This window comes from Bacillus rossius, chromosome 16 (assembly GCF_032445375.1).
Source record: "Bacillus rossius redtenbacheri isolate Brsri chromosome 16, Brsri_v3, whole genome shotgun sequence".
NCBI lineage: Eukaryota > Metazoa > Arthropoda > Insecta > Phasmatodea > Bacillidae > Bacillus > Bacillus rossius.
The window spans coordinates 46750232-46771907 of record NC_086343.1 but is presented as its reverse complement, the minus strand read 5'-3'; the positions used below and the strand labels follow the sequence as shown (position 1 = coordinate 46771907).

The following is a 21676-nucleotide window of genomic DNA, read 5'->3' as shown; positions in this document are numbered from 1 at the left end:
TGTTTTGCTTGTCCTTGATGGCCACCATAGCCACTCCAGGAAATTATATGTCCTCAACAAGGCAGGAACAAATAATGTTTGCTTTGTCTGTCTTCCGCCTCATTCGTCCCAGAAGTTGCAGCTGCTGGACAAGTCGTGCATGCGCCCTCTTGAACAATACTGCAGTGAAGAAGTGCGGCTGTGGATGCGATTAAACACCTGTCCTGTATCCAACCTCGATGTAACTGAGTTGTTAAGCAAAGCGTATCTCAAAGTACAAATGGGTGAAATCACAGTAAAATGTTTCAGATGCACTGGTACTTATCCATTAAATCCTCATATATTTCCTGACTATGAATTCTTAGCATCAGGTCCATCAAACGTTTCAGTTGCTTCATCAATGACTGCTGGAACATCCAGCTCTACAGATCGTTGGAAAATAACTTCTGTAGCCCCATGGGGAATTTCTCCAATCCCAGCACTCAAGAAATGTAAGGGTACTCGAGGCAAAAAAGCTGGCACAGCAGCAGTCTTGACGTCTTCGCCGTACAAGATGCAGCTGGAAGAATCCTTCAAATACAATTCTGGAAAAAGCTTAAAAGCAAGACGTAGACCTAGAACTACGCTTAGGACTACACATAATAGGAAACAGAAGCCGACAAATAGCACCAGTAGAATGTCTATGCACACTATTACTTTTTCTGATGATGATGCATCATCAGATAAAACAGGTTCAGTTATGATTTTTTTGCGATGATTCGTCCGATCTCAGTATTCCTGATGCGTTAGTGCCAGAAAATGGAGATGCATAATGATTTTCTTCAGTGGAAGATTATCTAATGATGTGGGTGGAACAGTGGATCATGTGTGTGCTTTGTAAGATGTCGTCACATGTGGAATGTGGTGGCCACGCAGGTGTACATTATGTTTGTGATAAGTGCAAGTAATTTTTAAGCAGCTATACTTTAATTTTCACTACACACTATATAACTAATATTTATAATTTGTTTGATGTTTGTCATATTGTAGTACATTTATATCTCTGTACAGTTATTGGTAAGACATGGAACTTTTTCTTCGATATTAATTTATTTTTAATTGGTTCTGTGGTATTCCATACTAGTAACCCTTTTTTTGGATTGGGGGGGGGGGGGGGAAACAAAAATGTAATTTTTCACAAAAGTTGTTTTTTTTATAAAATTGATACATTAATTGTTGCAGTTTCACAAATGTGTGCGTAATTGCTTCTGGTTCATGCTGTAATTTTCTTGTTCTACTGCAATAGAGATATACTGATAACCAAAAAAGTAAATGATATTCCTTAATTGTATCCTTTCCTCTTTATCGGGATACAAGAGCCAGTCCTGTCAGTCGTTATCCGGTAGAGCGCGCGTGTGTCGCGAATGTGCAGTGCTCGGCTGCGGCGAGGATTACTCCGCGCGCGGGGTTGCCAAGTCGTCAGTCGCGCGCTGGCCGCTGTCGCAGTGCCTTGGTTATCTGCCTCCTTGCCACCCGATATGTTTCCTCCGCCGGGATCCACGGCCTTCACATGCTGTGCGCGTGCTATTTTACATACCTTTTCAATTAAACAGTTGTCAACTACAATTTCTTCGCTGAAACAATTTATTTATTTGGGATTTAGTTACTATTTGAAGAGTGGCTTGTAGCGAGAGATTCTGATGTATAATCTCGGCCTGGGTATGATTTTGTGGTCTAATTTCGAGCATAAACCGAAAACAATAAAAAAAATAATTCCCAGTCTTATAACTCTAATCGATTAAAAAACCTTTCACTAGATAAGAAATAACTTCTTTTAATTGTACTAAATTAATAAAGTAATGTCTTAAATACTTCCTGAAATCTGCAGGAACAAACAATATACAAAATTTAATGCTGTATTAAACAATGATACTCTGGCCAGAGTTTTTTTGTGTAATTTTACAGAGTTCACAAATATAGTTTTTATGTATGTACATAATGATACCGTTGAAAGACACCATTAAAAATTTATACAATATGTGTACTATTAAAATAAATATATTAATTACATATAATTTAGCATAACATTAAAGATTGAAATGAACATGTTGACATACGTTTTTAAACAGAGAAATTATAGTCTTTCAAGCACTTTCACTGCTACGATACACATAATATTACTTTAGTAAAAGAGGTGTCTATATAAATTAATAATAAGTTAGAATTTAATCTACAAATAAACATAAAATGTGTTTGATAACCCAAATTCTAAAAAAAAAATCGTATTGCTTTTACAAATAAAATATGATCATAATATTATCTACACTGTTATATTAGGACTGTGTCAAAAACATAAGAAAACATGCATAACAATTAGGAAACCAAAACTTAAGTAATCTGTTCTATGTTTTTCTTTAGTGATTTTTGAGCTTCTTTTACAAAGTCAGGCTCTCGCCCATTTAGTATTAGGGTATTTAATGGATCTGCTATCTCTGGAAGTAAGCACTCCGCAAAAAACTGTCGTTGCTTTGACAGCATGAGTTTTCCCCAAATTTCTTTGTCCAACTAAATTCTTTCAACATGGAAATCATTTTTCGTATGAACTACAAGTCGTAATAATTTCTACTGCAGACGCCAAGTTGACCTTGAATCTAAAAAAAAAATATGTGGGTTTTCTTTAGACGCAAATCTCCAAGTTTTTCTTCGATACACTTTTTTTTTTTTTTAAATATAGTCCTTTAATTTATCGTCCCCAGCTGAAAATAAGCATTTAACTTCCAGCAAACCATCGTCTGCCACTAGTACCTACATCTGGAGATATTCCGAGAAATGAAAAGCTTGGATATACAAAAAAAAGCCACAATCTTCGACTTCGACATTTTTTAGTTGGAATACATATTCTTAGCCACATTTTCGTTAACTCGTCCAAACTGAACAGCTTTGGAATTTATCTTCCTGTGATACAAAAATTATTTTACTAGACAGTGACAGGATGTATGTGTTCTTTTTACCACAAAACCGAAAGTATATGCTGTAAGTCTGTTCATAGAAGCATCCCTCCATTTAGTGTTCTCGTGTTGACCAACAGTACTTCCTTCTTTCCAACTCATGAATATTTTTTAATGTTGTTGCATCCCGATTCAGGTTTTCGAGGATAAACTTCATCTTTGTATCAAGTTCTTCAGGGCTCAACAAGTCTTCAGGACACAAAATGTCTTCAGCACTTGGACCATACTCCAAATCAGGACCAGGAGTGTTGTTTGGTCGTCTCTTTTTATTTGGAGGGCCATCTTCATACTGGAGACAGCTAATTTTTAAAACAGTTTGGAAGTATTTTCCTGGGCTTCGACCAAATTTGTTTTTCCATGGGATGAAGTGCCTCCTAGGACCTCTGACATGGGCCTGTCCAGCTCCCATAATACAACGAGCGTGATAAGAGCCTCTATTAGCAATGTTTACCCGTTTTCCACCTGAAAACTTAGCTAACATACTCATATATCGCTCAACCTGATTTTTAGTTTTGTTAAGTACGTGTCTATCAGATTTCATTACCATAAGATCAAGAGCCTTTTCAATAGCTTCCATAATCCCCGACTCTTTCACAAATGTCACAAAATTTTCATTGGTATTTATTCTTTTTCAGTATTCTACACCAGCGGTTCCCAAATGGTGGGTCGCGACCCACTAGTGGGTCGCGGAAGGGTTGCAGGTGGGTCGCACTCGATCCTAAAACTATCAGAAACCATCGAATAAACCACCAGAAAAGATAAGAAAAATCGAAACAAATAGAATTGTGTGCAAACACATATATATTTTTAAATAAATAACTGTTTTACTAAAAAGTGTTTATATTTTGTCAACCGTTTTCAAATCAGAACACAAACTGTTTATCAATAATCAATCGGTATCTTAAAAAACGCATATATATGTGCAATAAGTAAAGGATACAATACAAATAAGGTTTTTTACTCCACCATGGACCGATATACCGTGGATGTATTCCTATAACGAAAGGTGGGTCACCAGCTGAAAAAACTTTGGGAAACTTTGATCTACACGGCAGTTTTCGTGACAACCGAATACATGATGAGGACCATTTTTTATGTCAAGTTTTAATCGAACGATAGATGTACCAACAAGAGATGTTCCAGCAATTTCGATTGCATTCTAGCGCCGGATTTTAATCTTACTATTATTGATTCAAGCAAACGACGCGCAGATGGTGGAAATGACATATTTCTGGAAAATTTGTGAAAATGGTTTTTTTACAATGTGGTTTTCACACTCAATTTTTATGACTTCTCTTCCGTAAGGAACTCGCTGCTTTATTCTAGAGTAAACACTGAATCTCCGTCTCCAAAGTAAGTATTTTAACAAGTGCTGCTCAACAGTTGCGCAGAACCCTTCTACTATTATAGTTTATTACATTACAGTGCTTGGACCACTATAGTTTTTAAAGCACCTTTTTGCCTTTGAGTCTTGCAAATTCGCATGCGAAGTAATACTTCCTTTTCACTCCCAGGTACAAGGGTTGGTTTGTTTCGGCTCTGATAATGCAATTCTTCAAAAGAAAAGTAAAGTTAATATGCACATTTTGACTGGATGTTATAAGTACTGAAATATTTTATTTTATAAACAACAGACTATAGAGTAAGCATTGGTGTAAACAGGAAGATAACTCACCACTACACTTAAATTGAAACGATGTCAGTCAGTCCTCTTATTCCAGCCGCCGTCCCCTACGACACTAATATGTGGTATATCATTTTTTACGTTCCCTATGGCAATAGCTAGTTTTTTTTTTCCATTCTCTACCATTTTCTTGAAAAGTTGTCTTTGCCGAAACTAAATTTTAAAAAACCATCGTAGTAGTAGCGTTAATAAAACTTATGCAAATCACATGTACACATATTTCACTACACAAATCTATCACATTATAGGGTTGTGCGAATAGTGTATTTTGGTGGTCGAAAATTTTGAATCGAACAGGAATTTTTTTTAATTTATTGCGAATAATTTCAAGGTCGAAAAATTATCTTACATTTTCACTTAGATAGATACATAACAATACAGAACACATGTAGTGAAAATAGTAGGTAATACTATATTAACTTTTGCAGACAAAGTGAAAATTGTACCATGTTTATTAACTATTGAAGCAATGTAAACATCATTAATATGCACATTTCTCAGATAGAAATATTAAAAAGTGCAGTGTTGTACTTTTTAAAATTAAAATTAAAATCCAAATTCCCTGACCGCAATGAATAACGGAGGGGTGGGGAGGAGTTGAGAATTTGTAAAATTTTAAGGAAGTAGGCTGGAAAATAACTTGTTGCACTCATGGGTGCCGCGTGTTGAGATCCTCTTCAAGAGAACTACCAGCCAGCTTGTGTTAGCTACCCAAGGTCGACGGCCCACTGTTGAGATTCAGCGCTTCGTTTCGTGTTGTCACTGGGCGTCCTCACACGTACATACCCACACCACTTGGGGCAGACATTCCTCCAGCTGCCCGAAAGTACCTAGCGGCAATATCCTGATAGTTCTGTAGATCTCTTTTCAGGAGTGTCACGTGAAGGCTGACATTTCACGAATGTGGTAGCACGGTCGTGGGCGGCGAGTGCTAAGCGATGGTGTTATCATCTTGTAACGCGTATATTTATAAATGTGTTTGTATGTAAATCTGTATAGTTTCGCTATTTAAAATGTGTTTATCTTAAAACGTTCATTGGTTACCAAAAAGTAATCAGTAGGTAGAAACCAGAGTCTATAACTGTAGCTGTCATTTTTACTTCCACGTATTATTATCATAACGAAAAAAGCAACCGTTTTTGTGAGCGTCACAATACGACTGGGCACATAGCGGCGGTGAGGACTGCCATACACACAGTGTGTGAGGTAACATTGTGTGAAATATACCCTGCATTATTTGAATGCTGATATTGTTCCCGTAGATGCTAGCTGCCAGACGAACGGTCACATGTCACGGCTTGTATTGGTATCAATTCAGGTCCTACATGTACTTGTAGGTTATCAGTTTTTTTTTTTCATAAGACAGCCATCTATTAAGGGAAATAAATAGTTAGATATAACAGTGTATTATTTTCGTGCTAGAGAAGGTTAAATACGGATTCAAGAGAAAAAAAATGTTTTTATTAGGTTAGATCGGGGATGGTCAAAACTAGTCCAAATGACAATAACGATGCTTTTACCTGGAATCGTGAAGTGTCGTTTGATTAAGAGTCTACTGTATATCGGCAAATAAGCAATGACGACTATAATATCTTATGAAAAAAAGAGAAGTTTGGCTTCACCTGAGTAACAACCAGCAACTACAGATGTGCCTGTAAATACTAGCAATTTTAATCTTTGATATTCGACTTCCGAATGTGAATATTTCATAAATAACTGCGCAACTATTCGTGTTTACGAATATCCGCAAACCCAAATACATTTTTCATTTTTTGTGACTAATATTGGTATACTAAAATTAAATAAAATACTCATTTTTAGGCAACTAATAAGATTTTCAAACTGTTGTCTCATTGCTAAGTGGATTCATTCAATGTAGCTTCCTAAGTAAAAACAAAATAATGCCTGAATAAGGGATTTATCTTTAAGTTACATTCAGAAAGTCGTCTAAATTTACAATTATTCTTTCTCCTCCGAAGAACAGAACAACTTAAAATGTTATGTAATAACCTACCGGCTGCTTAATCTACTGAGCCTTTTATTTAATGTAAACCTTAGCATGCAAGTATGAAAACCATTATGAAACTTTTCGCACAGCGGATCTAAGCTGTTCCAAAATATGTAAAATATATTTAACCTATCTAAGGTACAAGTTTCAAGTTTCCACTTTTGGTTTACATTGTCTTGAATTCCAACAAAAAAAGGGGGGGGGGGGGAGAGAAACTATTTTAGAGATAGTGCACTGAGATTCTCAGGGTAGACGAATTAAGTAAAAATTATTGACGGAGTAACGAATAGTGCTAAGAAATTAAGTTTGCCGCTGAATATGGGTTGAATTCCCCAATGTAGCCATGCTAATTTTTTAAGTCTTACACATAGGAACTGAATAATATATATTGAATTATAAGGCACAATATTTTTATAAGCAGCAATTAATTTAAAAGTTGGCTAATTGTAACTAACAATTTGGCTTGGACAGTATAATACTCACGTGAATGAAAACAATACAACCGAATTGAGAACCTCCTTTTTTTAAGTCGGTTGAAAATTAACTTGTTTTCATGCTTACAAAATCTAATTTTCCACGTAGAACTGTTTGTTTACTCTTACTTTTTTAAGCTGAGGATTTTTTGCCTAACTTATACTTACATAAAAATAAACGCATTTCTTGAATCAGGATAGTTTAGTTTGAAAAGCGTCACTTGATCACATTTCAAATTGAAAATTGGAAGATTTTGTAAAGCACATTATAGCACAAAATATTTTTTGCCCAAACACACTTTACAGTAAATGGAAGAAATAATTAAAACTATAAAAAATTTGGGTTCACCTTCTCTTCAAACCTTTCGCTTTTCGCAGCACATCCATGCGTCTCTGAATTGATAGCACTGTTCTTAGCTTTCTTCTCGTCGTTGACACAGTACTCCGCACCATTCAGATTATGGAGGAGGTGGGGTCAGATTCCGTTAGCCGAGGATGGGTCCGAAGTAATGGCAACACGGCAGCCGGCTGCACGCTCCCGCGCGCAAGACAGGCGCAAGTGAACCTACTCGCGGCCAGAAAAAAAAGCTGAAAATGCAAAATACGAAATATTTCTTGTTCTAATAAATTTAGCAGTATGCCACCGCTTACTTTTTTTTATCTTTACTTTAAAAGGAAAAATTGTGCAGACTCTAAATATTTGTATATCTTAAAGCCTGTTCTTTAGACTACTTTTTCGGTTTTCCTTAATTTTAAAAACGTAAAATAAAATACTTATCAATATTTTTTTTTTACAATATTATTCTGAATGATGATTTCTGTTGTAAAACTGCAGCAAACAAGCCAAGTACGAAATTTTTATCTGAAAAATTGTAGAAGATGTAGAAAACACTTTTTAACCCACAATTCCTTATCAAGTCGCTGGACCAGGGATGGCCTTATACTAAGTCTTAGTTATAGAGACACTCAGTTTTTATCTTTTAACCAGAAAACAAGATTTACTAGAATAAAATACACAAATTTTTAGTTTTTTTTTAATAGTTGAAGAAAAATTTTGCAATAGAGATATACAGTAGTTATTTTATAACATTTTCTTTATTGTGAGATATAGATACTGATATTAATTCTGACATTATAAAAATAGTTATGCGAAAAAATTAGAACGAGGAGAAAATGTTTACATTAGTAACATTAAAAACGAGAAAGTGGTAGAGTGTTTAAGAGATATCGTGTCAGGGTCAGGTATTCCTTGGTCACAGCGAGGGGAGAGTACGTCCTCCTAGCCCCTCCTGTTGTAGCCTCCACGACCAGGGTTGGCATTAGCAGCAGCCGTGGCTATCACTGCCACCACCAGCACGCACCAGGCCTGCCAACAAGACCACACACATTCACTTTTACACGACACACGGGTTGCTTTCAGGCTCTGGGTGGGATAACTGATGTCCTACCCCTATTTACCCCTCCTCTGTCTTGTATACGCTCTTGGTTTCATGGAAAAGTAACTCTTAAATAGAATGTTTAAAACGAAAGATACTTATGATTTTATTAAATAACGGTTTAATATAGTCTATGCATCAATAAAATTACAAATATCAGGACTTTTATAAGTATAAGTTTAGATTTTAATTTTATAATATGAAATACCAAATAGAGCAGGTAAATTTGAAATAGAAAGTCACCTGTACTAAAAGATCTTAATGGTTAATTAATTAATTCATTGAGTATTTTCTTGGCTACGTCTTCTATAAGGCAATATAGACGAAGAAGTCTTGACAGTAGGATATTTTGTTGAATGAATTTAGTAGAGATAAATAATATTTAATAATTTTTTAGTTAAATGGTCAAAGAAAAATTTATGACTTTTTATATCCCAGGTCAACATGCACGGAATCAAAACCTAGCTTAGCAATCCTGGATGCAACGTGAAAAGCATTTTACCAATTTGTGTAGAGTCAATATAATTTTAATGTTAGACATTTGTTTTCAAAACGTCACTCAATGAACCAAATAATACTCCAATTAATGTTTAAAAATATTTATAAAAATTGGCTGTCATCTGCAAAACATATTTGCACCACATAATGAAAACCGTCAAGAACTTATCATTTAGTATGCTTTGAAATTCACGAATAAGTGATCATGCAACTAAATAAAATATTTGTAGCAAGTCAAATGTATTTACTGAATGACAATGCAAAAATTAAAGATTTATTATAGTAAATATAAGTTACATCATCCTATTTCTAGGAAATTGTTGGCTAAAAACTATGAGAGACCTTAGAAAACAATATGTGCTCCGTAACTTTTTACTAAAGTCGGTTTTGCATATTTTATGGTATCAAATATAATTACTTTTACAGTATTAAAGAATAAATTTAATAAATTTCAGTATAGAACTACGGACCATTAATCCACTTGTGTCTCTAAACAAAAATTTCATGTACCTTTAGCTTCTAAAAAAAATACTTTTTTTATATAATAAATTCCACGTATACTGTAAACCTTTACCTGTAATGTATATATTTTTTTACTACAGACTAACTACTACCGCAATTAATTATGTTGACAATGGCTAGTTAACACCTGCGACTCGAAGTCTCTCACAAAATAAATCCTGAAAATAAGAAACCACCCAAACACCACGGAATTAATTAATTCTACACATATACTGATCCGAAAAAATATTCACGCATACATCTACAACTTCCTCAAAAACGTCAATAGGATTACTAGCATCATTATTTTTAGACAGATAAAAATTTTGGACAAATTACGAATAAATTCATGTTAAAAATAATAAAAGATAAATCAGCTCTTAATTACGTCACAAATAACGATTTTCATGTATTTACAAGATATTGACGGCACTTTAAACGTAACTCATGACTGCTTCGAACTATCTGACCCACTAAATAATTGTTACTAGTGCAGGCCCTGCCACATTGGAGCAGACATATCTGTCAGAGCTGTGTGACTAGTTTGTCTCACAATAGGGTTGGTACGTCTTATTGTATACTGAAAAAAAAGTTGTACTAAATATAATGTATCCAAAGGCACTAAAATACATAAATTTTAATAAAACTCATCGTTGCTATAGTTAACAGTAAAAAAATATGTAAGTATAGTCTAAGTGATGTTATTAATGTTCCACTAAATCTTAAATTCCGGTTTTAAATATTTTTCATTAAAATTCGTTTATTATTGTCTATTTATTTATGTTAGCCCGAAAACGTTTAAAGTTTGAAGGATCCGAAAGCGAACGAGATCTGTAAGTACATTTCACTCATTCCAATAACATAAATAAAATCACCCCCAAAGTAAACAGTGAAAACAAGTGACTTAGCAGGACCAACTCACTTTCTGCTTCTTTCCCCGTCCAATCAAAGGCCTATCAAACATACTGTAATAATTATTACTGTGTCATTTCTTCAAATATTAATTCAGTATTCATTTTTAATCATTCTCACGGCAATTCCAAGCACTTCACGCATAGTCTACAAGAAAAATTTGAATGGTGTTCGTATTAACATTACTACAGGAACTATTTCCCACTGAAAATATTAATTTAAACTCGAAGACCACATTGAAACAAAAATATAATAGTGATGTTATAACTTTTAAAGTCTTTTCAAGTGTGAAAATTGTTGCCTTTCATTGCAAATTTAATAAATTCATAATATTCCTTTACATTTAATTATTGTAAAGATAAAATAATGTTGCATCACTCTTCCTCTAAAATCATAAACGATCTACGTGCTACATCATTTGTGTGATCGCTTATCAATAGATTTCTGTATCACACAATTAATTGACTGAATACCTTTGTTAGCATATAAGCTGAATAAAAATGGTAGCTCTGAAAATTGCTTTCTAAGAATTTTAGCTCATGTGTAAAACCTTTAACTTCGTACTTAACACATACAATAAAAAAAAAAGCTACATTTCGTTTATCATCACGACAATATAGAAATCTGTAAAACTAATTAGCGTAATGTTTGTTAAAAATAAATGTAAGAATTTAATAATTTAATAAACAAATAACAATAAATATAAATTTTTTAATAACAAAATTTAAAAGGAAACAAAGAATTATATTTAATTAATCATGCATTAAATAGACGCAATAAATTATTTACACTTTTATTTGACATCAAGGTAAGATATTCTTTACAAATAAAAAAGTTTTATTAATCAAATATATAATAAATAAGTATGTAAAATAATAATTTATTTTAAAATACGAAGCTCTAAATTTATAACACATCTTAAAATTTTCCAGGCTAGATAAAATGTTAGAAAGGTTTACGTAATTATTTAAAGACATATTCTGCGGTGCCAACTCACCAGGACCCTCTTGGTGTTCATGATGACTGTGGAACGACAGAGGCAGCTCGATAGTCAGGAGTGTTTGCTGTCCTGCGCCTTGCCGCTGTCTTATATATGGAGCAGGGCACAAGGTCACCTCCATGGTTCTTCCCCGACAGCTCTGGAGGTGTGACCCGCTTCGTCCTCTGGCCTCTTCCCTTCCAGGAAGGAGCGCGCTGCGACCCCACCTCCGATGTGGAGTCATCCTGCCGCACTCGCGTCCAGGCGCGCTGCGACTACAACTGGTCGTGGAGTCATCTTGCAGTACTCGTGTCCAGGCGCACTGCGACTTTAGCTATGTGTGTAGTCATCCTGCAGATGCTAGTAATAAATGAATTTATGCCTTTTTTTTAGGACTTTTCAACTTATTGTTTACATTGAAATATTTTTCTCCATAAAATTAAATTTTTGTATTGGTCAAGTATCAAACAAGGGCAATAATCGATCAAATCAATTAATTCAGTAATTAGTTTTCCTTAATTTGGGATTTCCCCGAATTTCTAGCTAAATAGTTACAAATTTCCAAGATGGCGTCCATATGTGAAAATGGCAAGTGTCACAGTAATAAATTATTACTGTACTCTTTTTGTTAAAAATTAAACTAACGTGGTGCTAGTGCACTCTATAAGACGAAAACAAGTTACTGGCCTCCAACCTACAGAAAACAAGATGGCAGCCTCCAGCAGAAAAACACAAAATGGCGGCCACCAAAAAGACAAATTAGGACATGATTTCATACTAGCACCATTATGTAAATGCGTTTTTTCATTAAAATTGATTAAATAAATGTTTTAAATTTAAATTTTTCCCCGATTTTCCACCTAAAAAATTACGATTTTCCAAGTTAGCGGATATGATGTCCTAATCCAATATGGTGGAATATTTGTTAGTAATATGTCTATTGATTATTTTTTGACATTACGTCTAATAAATCGATGAACGCTGGCTGCACCCACGAAAAAGGATGACTCATTGTCCCATTACCCACATTGTCCCGTTACGCTTATGTACGCTTGCGCCGCATCTATCTCTCTTCCACTCAATTGGAACAACCATCGATTTGACTTTTTCGAGGCACATTAAACTTGAAACACTCCAATTACTTTCCTACTTTTCCTATCATCGTCGTATTCTTAACAGAATAACATAGATTGAAGGAAGTTAAATAGCAAATATGTATAAAAGTTATAGTTAAAATAATCTCTTCGTTAAAGTAATAAAGATATTTGAATTAATGAGTGTAAATTAAATTAAATTTATCAATTCAATTGTAGATTTCATTTCTTTCCTTCTTTGTATCCATACAAAATAGTGATAATTCAATAAAAATTATTTAATTTTATTCATAAAAGTATGCAATCATTTCACAAATGTTTTGTTATGACGTCACAAACTATTGTCCGTAAACCAACTTTACAGACAACCAATATTTTTATTAATTTTAAAAATTTTCGCGATTTCTTAGCAAATATATGAGTTTTCAAGATGGCGGCAGTAACGAAAACTGCAACGGTTATATTACAATTCAAAATGGCGTCAAAGGCATCTTAGTCATTAGCGGCTTATGGCGGCTCGCTGTTAAAATTCTTGAGCTGCATTTATTAATTAACGAACTTTTGGGCTTTTTGAGGACTAATATGGGAATTTTTTCTTCATAACAGCATTTTTCTCCCTCAAAATAGGGAAATTTTTAATTTTTTTTTAACTTTTTAAGGGGTTTTTAGACAGAATTCATTTCCAAACGATTGGAAAATTTGGTGGATTTTTGTTGATTTTAAGCAGATCTCGGAAAATTTGAGGTAATATTGGCTAATTTTGGCAAATTTTAAATGTTAATTGCAAGGCCAAAGGAAAAGGTCAATGTCACCCAAGATGGCGGTCGGCACCTGGGCTTCTTTATCCTGAAGCTTGTCCTCAAAGGAACATTTATATACTACTGCAAACATTTTACCTGGAATCTTTAGTTATAATAAAACAAAGCAGCTTATAAAAAAGTAAAATAGTTCTTAAACTAAAAAGAATACCTACAGTTATCATGATATCAAAATTGTACTGAAATCTAAATACGAAAATATTTTGCGTTGCACAAACTTGTACAGTAAAATCATAATTTTTTTGAAGACGACATAAAAAAATGACTACACACCCGGGTGCAAGATAATATTTTCTTATTAAGCTAAGTTTTAATAGAAACTAATCTTTCAGCGGGAATATACTGACACCTGTCGAACAGATTTTTTTGGCATTCTTGTTTGGTAAAGTTTTTTCCATATAAACCCTGAAAAGCAAAAAAATGTTCATAGAGTTCAATTTAAGTTCCTGATTTATCTTTTTCTATTTTTATGTACATTTCCGCATAAATACCCTGCATTAACAAACTTAACTAAAAAAGTTATAAAAAAATAATATCGGTGAATTGATTATACAAGCTGTACATTCGGAATATAAAATATTATTTGAAATGTTGTTTGTTTCATTTAGACGAAATTTTGTAATAAGTATTATTAAACTATGCAAGTAATTATAATGCCACAACATATTCAAACATCATTTTGCCTACATTTCAATTAATTTACTCTTTTATAATAATATCGTACTCGAATATCATACTTTATAGGTTTTAAATATTTTATATCTTTGACTTCAATACTGGACAATTAATAAATATACTTAAAGCATTATATGCATCAGTATAACCTACAAATTTGTTCAACTAGGTGGTAGTTTTCCAGGAAAATGTTTTTTTCTTATCTGTGAGTGAGCAACTGCTGTCTTTTATTCCTTACGTTTTTTATCTTTCCCAAGGTGACTTATAATATATCTATTACTTTTATTTAGTCATTTATAATCACTCCTTACTAGTGACACAACAGAGTTAGCACCAATCCTTGTTTCTTCTACTAAACATTAATTTGAGATATTCATCACATTTCCAGTAAGAAAAATGTTTCACATTGCATTCAGTATTGAAGATACAATTTTATCTCATATTTTACTTAATTTTAATCACAAAATAGGAAAATATATATTTAAATATATCTTTGTCTGCAAGACCTTCGTTACAAGAATGTTATCTAAAAGTTAACATAAATGTAACCAGGAATGTTGATAAGGTTTTCACATTAATATTTATTTGTCTTACTAATCTCAGGTTTAAGTAACATTTAATTATAAACTATGACTGTTCCTTAATAAACTAAAGTTTTTTTTACTGTTCAATTGATAATGGCATTTTAAGATAATTTTATGATCAAAACCTTTATGCTAAGGTAAAATTATCCTAATAAATTAGACTCTAAAAATCACACTTACCGAGTACAAAATAAAAACTATCCAAACAGAGGAAAGGAATGAAAGAATGAAATAACTTTAAAAAGGAAACTGCTTCGAATAAAGTAATTTTTTTAGTTATATTAAAAGGTCGTTGTTTTGTACATATTCGTTCCCTTTATTGATTGTAGGCTCTCATTTCTTCGTTCCTTTATTTCTGATATTTAAATACTAAAACTTTTCAAGTTGCTAAATGGTACTGAAATTATTCAACACACATTTTTAGTTCACACCCCTCTTCACAGGTTAATTTAATATATACATGAATCGTTTTAGATCACAGATATAAAACTACTGCATTAAATACTAGCTAATTATCCTGGTCTCCACTCGCCCAGTTACAGAGTATTTCTGATATCTTCCCACTGAAATATAAGTATTTTATTTATTTCATACATATATAGGCCTACTAAAGAATTAGGTACAATAAATAGTCAGGTGCATAATAAATATATTTCATAACAAAACAGTTTAAGAATTATATTTTTAAGTGTTTATGCGTAGGTATCTTTAATTTTTAGTATATATTCATAACACGATTTTTAATTTATGTTTAATAGTGTTCGAGGATATATTTTAACTTTATGAAATCACACTTAACTCCTTTCATTTCATTAGGTAGACTTTGTAAAAAAATTGTCACACAAGCACCTAGTTCATTTTAACTAAGTTTATGCCATCGTTAACACTAACACTTTTATTTACTATGGTTAAAACTATGCCAAGGAATAATTAAATAATTTCACCTTATTACAAATACCTCCCATTATTTAAGAATGTTTGGTACAACCGCAACTTTATTTAAAATTGAAATGTAGAAAACAGGTAAGAAATATTTTATCCAACATATTAGTTAATTCTTATTTTGCTTAGAGTTACTTAAACTTTAGGGTGTGAATTTCGCAAAATGATAAAATTGTATTTGGTTGTTTTTTTTTGTTTATGATTGGTACCCATTTTTTATTATTCTTGATTAAATTCTAAATTAAATTATTTATCTTAAAAATCATAATCACTCATTTCACCTCTTTGACCTGGAATTTCGCAAAATGTTAAATTTGTGTTCTATGTAAATTATTCATCCTATGAATCTTTTAATATGCGTAGTTAGTTTCGGGGATATAGTTGATTATCTTCAAATCATATTCACCTTATTTCCTGGTTTTGGGCTTGAATTTTGCAAAAACATACCATTGTCGTTGGTATTTGTCTTAAGTTTATTAATAGTACCTAGAATGGTTTCTTTGCTTTTAAGATGGAGACATAATTATTAATCTTAAAACCATACTTACCCTTTTTAACTCCTTACAGTGGCTCTTCGCATAATATAAAAATTGTGATATATAATTGTTGTATAATTATTATTGGTACCCAAAATAACTTATTACATTTAATTAAATTCAGAAACATAATTATTAATGTTAAAAATATGTTTACACTTTTTTTCACTCCTTAGGTGTTAGATTTCTCAATATATAAAAATTATTTTGGGATTTGTCGTATATTCATTATTGGTGCTTAATATCATTTTCTAAGCTTAATTAAATTACTCTTTAAAACATACTAACCCCATGTTTACACCTTAAAAGTTGAATTTAGCATAATATAAAAATTGTGTTTGGTAGTTTTCAAATATTAATTATTGGTACCCTATGTCTTTTATTAAGCTTAAATAGTTTCAGAGATTATATTTAAACCATTTTTAAACCATTTTTACCCCCATAGGAGTAAATTTTTGTATTTATAAAAAGTTAAGTTTTTAAGATAGCATAAAACCTTTCTAATAAAAAAAATTCTTAAAAATACTTCAATTAATTTTCGATTTATGCTCGAACAGATAAACAAACCAAAATTAAAATATATACAATTTTTAATTTTCATATTTGTAAATAACCATTTACAATAGTTTTTTTTAATAGTTTCATCCGATGTACACACTTTTTGCCTCGAAAAATGATATATTAATATAGTTTGTATGTTTTAAAAGGACAGTATGATTGAGTAGAAAAAGAAGTTCTTAACACACATATGACTAACTTATAAAATAATTAGTTCTATTTGGTATATTATAGAGAAAAGGATACAAATATGGAATACCAGGATATCTCATGGAGTGGTGGTACACTCTCCCGGTGGCGTTATGAATCACCTCGATCTTACCAGCAGTACTCGTATGATGAAGCTCAGCCAGTCTGCTAGTCACGTTTGTGTGGTAAGGTGCCATTTGTATTTTCTAAGAAATTGAAACTTTTGCAGGTATGTACACATAATTTTATTACAACATTATTGTAAGTTTTTAGGATATGTGTAATAATGGATCGTAAATTACATGGGTAAGTCTTACTCTTTTATACAAGCACAGTGTAGGTACCTCTTATTGTGATTACAAGTATTTCAAGTTGGCTAAGAGACTAGTATGAAATACTAGGAGGGTTATAAAAATGTAATACTATTCCATATTTGTGACCAGATGTTTCATATTATGTTTGTGCAGATATGGAGAAGGGAAATGGAAAAAAGAGAATAAAAGAAAGCAGAGGAATGCAGCATCCATAGATATGGCTATATCACAGGTGAGAGAAAATAAAAGATGCAAAGGTTTTCAGTGTTCCACGTAGTACATTGTATAGGCTTGCCTGGCCTCCTATTTATCCTGAGATCGCGGTTCACACAGCTCGGTGTGAAAAAGGTCCTTTCCGCGAAATGTGAAAAGCAGCTTGTAGAATATATTTTGTTGATGGTGAATAAATTCTTTGGCCTAACGAGGAAAGATGTTCGAAACATTGCTTACTAAATTACTGAAGTTAACGACATTAGTAATCCTTTTGCATTAGGAAGAGCAGCTTAAAGTGGCACAAGGACATTTAATCATTTTGTTAACCAACTGCAACTTCACACAGAGCTGTGGAATTCAGCAGAGAAAAAGTGCAGCAGTTTTGTTTATCCTTGTGTAGTCAGAAACGAATAAGCACAAATACCCCGCTGACAGGGTCTACAATGTAAACGAAACAGTTCTGACTAATGTTCGAAGTAAAATCCCACAGGTTCTCTCACTGAAAGGAAAACGGCAAGTAGCATCCACCAGTACAGCTGAGCGATGCTATATTGTAACTGTGCTTATGTGCATGAGTGCCGGCGGAGATTGCTGGTATATTCTATAAAGATAATGAGTCCACACCTCATGAGTGGTGTTCCTCCGGGGGCCACTAGTGTTTGTCATCAGTCTGGCTGGATACAGTCTCAGTGGTTCTGTCATTTCTTGCGGAAAGTTAAGCCTACTGCCGAATCACTTGTTTTGCTTGTCCTTGATGGCCACTATAGCCACTCCAGGAAATTATATGTCCTCAACAAGGCAGGAACAAATATGTTTGCTTTGTCTGTCTTCCGCCTCATTCGTCCCAGAAGTTGCAGCTGTTGGACAAGTCGTGCATGAGCCCTCTTAAACAATACTGCAGTGAAGAAGTGTGGCTGTTAATGCGATCAGACACCCGTCCTGTATCCAACCTCGATGTAACTGAGTTGTTAAGCAAAGCGTATCTCAAAGTACAAATGGGCGAAATCACAGTAAAATGTTTTAGATGCACTGGTACTTATCCAGTAAATCCTCATATTTTTGATAACAATGAATTCTTATCATCAGTTCCATCAAACGTTTCAGATGCTTCATCAATGACTGCTAGAACATCCAGCTCTACAGATCGTTGGAAAATAACTTCTGTAGCCCCATGGGGAATTTCTCCAATCCCAGCACTCAAGAAATGTAAGGGTACTTGAGGCAAAAACGCTGGCACAGCAGCTGTCTTGATGTCTTCACCGTACAAGATGCAGCTGGAATAATCGTTTAAATACAATTCTGGAAAAAGCCTAAAAGCAAACCGTAGACCTATAACTATGCTTAGGACTACACCTAGTAGGAAACAGAAGCTGACAAATAGCACCAGTAGAATGTCTATGCACACTATTACTTTTTCTGATGATGATACATCATCAGATAACACAGGTTCAGATACGATTTTTAGCGATGATTCGTCCGATCTCAGTATTCCTGATGCGTCAGTGCCAGAAAATGGAGATTCAGAATGCCTTTTCTGCAGTGGAAGATTATCTGATGATGTGCACGTGGAAGAGTGGATCATGTGTGTGTTTGTAAAATGTGGTCACATGTGGAATGTGCTGGCCATGCATGTGTACATTATGTTTGTGATTAGTGCAAGTAATTTTTAAGCAGCTATACTTTAATTTTCACTACACACTATGTAAATAACATATATAATAAGTTTCATGTTTGTCATATTGTAGTACATTTATATCTCTGTATAGTTATTGGTAAGACATGAAACTTTTTGCTTCGATATTAGTTTATTTATAATTGATTCAGTGGTATTCCATAGTATTAAGTCTTTTGGGAGGGGGGAGAAATTTCATTTATCACAAAAATATTCTTTATATAAAATTGTTATATGATGTGTTGTTACAGTTTCACAAATGTGTGCTTAAATGTTCCAGGTTTATGCTGTATTTTTCTTGTTCTACTACAATAGAGATAGACTTATAACCTTAAAACTAAATGATATTCCATATTTGTAGCCTTACCTCTACATACGAAGTTTTAGTTTTAGATAGAGCCTTAGTTTTTTTTTATCTTTTAACCAGAATACAGTATTTACTAGAGCAAGGTCCACAAAATTTTTATTGTTCTTGAAATAATTGAAGGAAAATTTGCAATAAAAATATACAGTAGTTATTTTAAAAATATTTCTTTATTGTGAGAATTACAGATACAAATAATAATACTGACATTTTAAAAAATTGTTATGTGTAAACATTAGAACGAGAAGAAAAATTTTGACATTACAAACATTAAAAAAGAGAGCCTCTTTGAGAAAGTGGTAGAACGTGGTGTCAGGGTAAGACATTCCGTGACAGAGAGAGACCGGTTCATCGCAGCGAGGGTAGGGGTATGTCCTCACTAGCCCTTCCTGTTGTAGCCTCCACGACCAGGGTTGGCATTAGCAGCAGCCGTGGCTATCACTGCCACCACCAGCACGCACCAGGCCTGTCAACAAGACCACACACATTCACTTTTACACGACACACGGGTTGCTTTCAGGCTCTCTCCATTTGTTGGGTGTGACAACTGATGTTTAAGAAATTGGAGGTCTTCCGTTTTCAGTAAAAAGAAACAGCTATAAAAGTTTATTTGTAGTCTAAGTGGTGATTTTAATATTCTACAAACTCATAGTTTGCTGGTAATAAAGATATTTCTATTAAAAATGTGTACAAAACATTTAATTGTTTTTTTTATGATAGTTGTCTAAAGGCTTCAAAAGTTTCAAGGACCCAAAATACGACCTTATTGTGTTGATTTTGTAACCATAGCCTTACTGAAATGCACACTGCATAAAAAATTTAAGTAATTTTTATTTATTTAACTTACAAAAAATATAAACCCAAAGTAAAAAGTAAAAAATATTGTCTATATCAATACTATCTCAGCCCCGGTGTACTTACTTATCTCTTCATTTGCATCCAATAGCATGAAATCCTGAATTTAAGATAATAAGCTTTATTATATCATGCACACTGCAATTCTAAGTCCTTCTGCCTCATACCTTCCGGGAACACTTGGATTGTGTTCATACTAAGATAATTATATAAGACTTTTCCCACCTAAAATATTATAACTAAACACTAAACACCCATATTTAAAAAAATAATATTTAATATTAATATTTTTTGTTTAAAAGACCTTTTTAATGGTAGAAAATTTTGTTTTTCATTGCAACTATAATGCATTTATTGATTTTCCCCCTTAATTATAGTATTAAAAATATGAAATTATGTTTCTCCAAACTTCCTGTAAAAAATAAACGATCTACGTGAAACATCACCTGTGTGATCACTTAACTATAAAAATTTTATATTACACAAATAAATTACATAATATATGGCACAATAGCTCATTAATATTGATGTCTTTAAAATTTACTTTGTGAGAATTTTAATTTCAGTGAAATAGGTTCTTCTTTGAATTATAATCTATAATGTTCGTTGTTGTACCTTACAGAAAAAAAATTAAAATAAATATCCTTCATAATAACAACGACAACATAAATCGCTGTAAAGGAAACAATCGCATTGTTAAATAATTATAGATTTTCCAATCGAATACTTCGAATTTAGGAGAGTAATATCTGCAACAAGCTCTTTACTATTAATATATGTTATGAAAAATAATAATTTCAATAATGTAAGTTTTTAATAAGACTTTTACTCACATTTAACATTATGCTTAAGAAAATACATTTTTATATGAAAAAATTATTTATTTAAATTTATTTAAATAAATATGAAATTAAATTATTTTTTTTTAAATAAAGCTCCAATTTTTTTCATATGTTTCTAGGTTACGTAATGTAATGTGAATTGTTTCGTAATTATTTTACAAGTATCAGTTGTGCACCACTCACCAGGACCCTCTTGGTGTTCATGATGACTGTGGAACGACAGAGGCAGCTCGATAGTCAGGAGTGTTTGCTGTCCTGCGCCTTGCCGCTGTCTTATACTTGGAGCACGGCACAAGGCCACCTCCGCGGTTCTTCCCCGACAGCTCTGGAGGTGTGACCCGCTTCGTCCTCTGGCCTCTTCCCTTCCAGGAAGGAGCGCGCTGCGACCCCACCTCCGATGTGGAGTCATCCTGCCGCACTCGCGTCCAGGCGCGCTGCGACTACAACTGGTCGTGGAGTCATCTTGCAGTACTCGAGTCGAGGCGCGATGCGACTCCAGCTGGGCGTGGAGTCATCTTGCAGTACTCGTGTCCAGGCGCACTGCGTCTACAACTGGTCGTGGA

The 21676-nt window shown here is 33.3% G+C and overlaps 2 long non-coding RNA genes across 2 annotated transcripts; both read right to left on the bottom strand.

Moving 5' to 3' along the window:
• Positions 1–8151: 8151 nt before the first annotated feature.
• Positions 8152–11688, bottom strand: LOC134540126 (uncharacterized). Its single transcript, XR_010076413.1, has 2 exons — positions 11476–11688; positions 8152–8497 (listed from the first exon to the last, which is right to left on the bottom strand). It is a non-coding gene; the product is annotated as an uncharacterized LOC134540126 (long non-coding RNA).
• Positions 11689–19567: 7879 nt separating this feature from the next.
• Positions 19568–21436, bottom strand: LOC134540039 (uncharacterized). The gene is made up of 2 exons (XR_010076392.1): positions 21297–21436; positions 19568–19882 (listed from the first exon to the last, which is right to left on the bottom strand). It is a non-coding gene; the product is annotated as an uncharacterized LOC134540039 (long non-coding RNA).
• Between the last annotated feature and the right edge of the window lie 240 nt (positions 21437–21676).